General features: G+C 55.7%; 1 long non-coding RNA gene across 1 annotated transcript; it reads right to left on the bottom strand.

Moving 5' to 3' along the window:
• Positions 1–3129: 3129 nt before the first annotated feature.
• On the bottom strand, positions 3130–3852 carry LOC146421053 (uncharacterized). The gene is made up of 2 exons (XR_014848793.1): positions 3789–3852; positions 3130–3748 (listed from the first exon to the last, which is right to left on the bottom strand). It is a non-coding gene; the product is annotated as an uncharacterized LOC146421053 (long non-coding RNA).
• Positions 3853–4148: the final 296 nt, after the last annotated feature.

The raw sequence follows: 4148 nt of genomic DNA, 5'->3' as shown, positions 1-4148 counted from the left end.
GTAGCTGATTTGACACATGGCTTTCCTTCCCATGTGTGTTCTTTCCTTCCCATGTGTGTTCTTTCCTTCCCATGTGTGCTCCCAGCTTTTTGTCAGTTTGCTGACTAGTGTTTCCTGTAGCACTGGATTTTCTGCAGAGCTTGGGGTTGGCAAACGAGCTCTCGCAGAGGTTCCATTCCATCATCTGCCCATGTCCACATCGGGAACTTCATCCCACTTCTTCTCCCTTCTACAAAAAACCATTAATTGCCAGATGGAAATGTCTTGTAAGGTTTCATCCTTCGGCCACTCCTCTGCATCTCCCCATGTGGAAAGTGGCCAGCACCCATGACAATATTTTATTTCTCACGTGAAATTATTTGTTTCTCACAGGTGCTTCTCTCACGTGAGGGAATTGGTTTCCTCCATACACTGGAAGAACCTCCTCGACCGCCTCTTCTCCACTGTGTCGAGTTGCCAGCAGATACACAGCAGCTTGAAGTCTCCTACAAGAACAAGGGCTGCTGATCTTCAGACATTTTCCAGCTGCTTAGAGAACAGTTCAGCCGCCTCTTCATTCCGCTTGGCTGCTCAACAACAGACTCCTAGCAGCATTGTAGGAGCCTTGTTGGCTTTCCCCCTGATTCTTACCCACAGGCCCTGGAGCACAGCGTCATTCATCTCAAGTTCCCTGGTCTCCAGATGCTCCCTAATATACAGAGCCACCCCTCCACCTCTTCTCCCTCGCCTGGCCAGGGAGAGGTCTCTTCTAAAGAGCATAGAGCCATCCACTGCAGTACTCCAGCCAAGCAAGTCATCCCACCACGTTGCCGTGATGACAATGACCTCAGAGCTTTCCTGCTCCACCATGGCTTGCAGCTCCTCTGCTTTCTTCCCCGCTGATGCTGCGTGTGTCAGTGTCCATGCACTTCAGCAAGGCTTCTGGCTTCAGCCTTGACTCTGCCTTAGCTCCCTCGCTCTCATCTCCCAAGAGCCTCCTCGCATCCCCTTCAGCCCGAGTTTCAAGCCCTCTCAATCAGCCCAGCCAACTCAGGGGCTACAATCCTTTTGTCCTTCATGGACAGATGAAGGAGCCCATCTGACTCCAGCAGGCCACCCGGCCCCTGCAGAGGAGAGGACCTTCCCCCACAGACCCCCTCCCCCTGCTTGCCCCAGCCCTGGGATCCCAGCTGGAGGATGTGGAGCTGCTGCAGAGTCCAGAGGAGGCCACAGAGATGCTCCCAGGGCTGGAGAACGTCTGGAGCCAGGCTGGGAGAGCTGGGGCTGTTCAGCTGGAGAAGAGAAGCTCCAGGGAGTCCTCAGAGCTCCTTTCTGTGCCTAAAGGGGCTCCAGGAGAGCTGCAGGGGGACTGTGAGCACCTGCAACTGGCAGCAGCTGGAGCTGGGACCACCTGGCTCCCCCCAGCTTTGCTGGTGCCTCAGGAGGGCTGGCACCACTGCAGGGACATCCTGCAGTGACATCTGCCCTGGCCTGCTGGGCGTGCATTCAGTCCCAAACCTCGTCCTGATCCTGACCTCAAGCTCAGCCCACATTTAGACACCCTCACAGTCCCCTGTTTCATCCCATCCCAGTCCCACACTCGTCCAGCCCCACACCCAGTGCCAAGGCCAGGCTGAAGGCAAAAAACCGTGTTTAGCCTTAAGGCCAATGCCAGCTCTAATCCAAAGCCCAGCCCTAACTTCCAGCCCAGCCCCAGTTCCAGCCCCTCCCTAAATCCTCAGCCCTGAAGCAAACACCACATTTAACCCTGACCTCAAACTCAGCCCCAATTCCAAGTCGAACCCCAATGCCAATCCCAAACGCAGCCCTCAATCCAGCCTCCACCCCAGCCCTAGCCCACACTCCAGCCCCAGCTTTCACTCCAAGTAACAAGGCCAGCCCCAATTCCTGCCCTAAACCCGATCGCATTCTTAGCCCTAAACCTCTGAAAAGCGACGTTCCGCTCTCCTGTTCAAATTTAGAAGTTTGATCAAGGACAACAGGGGACACAGACAAAAGTAACAGCGCTGGCTGTTTAAATCAGAAGCTTAGTCAGAAGCACACCTGTCTTTTAATACCTTTCCTATTAGACCAGCCCAATATGTATTCATGAGCAATTGTACACATTTAAACTTTTCCCCAAAATCGTTCTCATGTTCCAGGAACTGTTTAGCGTGGCCTCTCCTCTGATTCGCCTTTTAGAGCGTGCACTGTCCATTTGGCTGTGGTTTTGGTCAGTCGAGTTGTCACCCCCAGCTTGAACCCTGTCCTGTGGCCTCTGCAGATGACAGTTGCTGATAGCTGCAATGTCAGCGGCAGGGGTCTTCGTCACACCGTTCTTTGGATGTTCTCCAACCAAGCATGAGGTTCAGTTATTGCAAGTGAACCACAAGTACTCTAGAATAACAAAATCAGCTACTCCACCATTATGCCTAAGTTCAGTTAATAAGAGAAAAAAAAAGCATTAGTTATTATTACACAGCCAAAGATCTATAAGAAGGCTACATTTGTAAGAATGAAAATTCTACACATAACATCCATTCTAATATTTAGAAAAAGTCAATATTATGATATGTATTTACCACAACCCCAATGCCATTCCCAGTTGTGTCCTACCATCAGTGTCCTAGCTCATTTAACTCATGAATGTAGTGTGTTTAAGGGTTTTTTTTCTTTCTTTCCCCTCTCCTGCGCATCTGCGGCAGAAGAGAGCAGAAGTGCCTGGCGTTTGGTGAGAGTCAAACCTCGACATTGTGACGTCACAAAGAGCGAAGGCAGGTGGCGCCTGGACGTCACAGTGGACGCTGAGCTGCCATTGGCTGAAAACGAGGGGGCGTGGCTTGTGGCGGGTATAAGACGGGGCGCGGGGGGGCGGAGCATTCGGGCAGCCGCCAGCGGAGCAGCAGCCTTGGGGGGCGAGGAGGGCGGACGCCGCCGGCGTCGGCGCAGGCCGACAGCAGCCGCGCGGCCACAGTGGAGCGCAGCTCCACGCCCTCCCACCCCCCAACGCTGGAGCCCCGGCACCGGCCCTGCCCCTCAGCGCCGTCAGCATGGAGCCCCGGGGTGTTGTGTGCGGGTGGGTGGGAGGGAGGGAGAGAGGGAGAGAGGGAGGGAGGGAGGGAGGTGGGTTGCGTCGAGTCGCCTCTTATCGCCGCCACCGCTCTCGGTTACGTGCGGTGACGCCCCCAAAGCGGAGGGGGTCGAACACCAACCCCGGCTCACCAAAGGTAAGGCGGTCGGAGCAGCGCCGGGGCAACGAGGATGGAAAGCACAGCGGCCGGGGCAAATGGGAGGAGGACGGAGAGCCCCAGGGCATCCGCTGGACACCGGACAAAATAAACTCCAACGTCAGAACACATCAAATGCTTTGTCTCCTCTTTGGTCTCTCAATGAGTCACCTGCGATGCAAAGAAATCACAAAGGCCCACACCTCCCCATGGGAGAGGAGGACGGTGAGCACCCCCAAGCCCTCCAAAAGCAAAGATGACAACAATGCCCCGGCCCTCATCCGGGACAGGGAGCTAGGATGGCCCAGCGTTCTCTCTATGTCTCTCCTGCCTGGGGAGTCCTGGGCGTGTCTCTGTCCTTCTCCACCTGCTCGGTGCCTGTTGGTGGCTCCATTCTTCTCTCCCTGGGAGTCTCCATCCCTCTTGGCCCTGCTTTGTCTCTTTGCCTCTTGCACCGGGGGATGCTTGGGGGTCTTGCGGGCTGTCCTGCAGGGGGCGTGACCTCGGCTGGGTCACCACAGGGGTGAGGGGGACAGAGACCCCTTGGTCCCCAGCGTGGCCCAGAGTGAGAGGGACAGAGACCCCCAAGCATCCCCTGGATTGAGAAGGATGGAGAATCCAGCGAGCATGCCCCCGGCACGGGGTGAGTGGCATGGAGAGCGCCCCGCCCCGCCCCCCCCGGCTCTCTCCGGCTTGAGAAGGATGGAGACCCTTGTGATCATCCCCCGGGGAGAGAGGGACCGCAAACACAGCTCCTTCTCCCTGCCCTGGGTGGCTGTGGCTGATTTGACACATGGCTTTCCTTCCCATGTGTGTTCTTTCCTTCCCATGTGTGTTCCCAGCTTTTTGTCAGTTTGCTGACTAGTGTTTCCTGCAGCACTGGATTTTCTGCAGAGCTTGGGGTTGGCAAACGAGCTCTCGCAGAGGTTCCATTCCATCATC

Source organism: Lichenostomus cassidix, unplaced genomic scaffold (assembly GCF_008360975.1).
Source record: "Lichenostomus cassidix isolate B80296 unplaced genomic scaffold, HeHo_3.0 HiC_scaffold_43, whole genome shotgun sequence".
Taxonomy (NCBI): domain Eukaryota; kingdom Metazoa; phylum Chordata; class Aves; order Passeriformes; family Meliphagidae; genus Lichenostomus; species Lichenostomus cassidix.
This window is presented reverse-complemented; position numbering and strand designations above follow the sequence as displayed.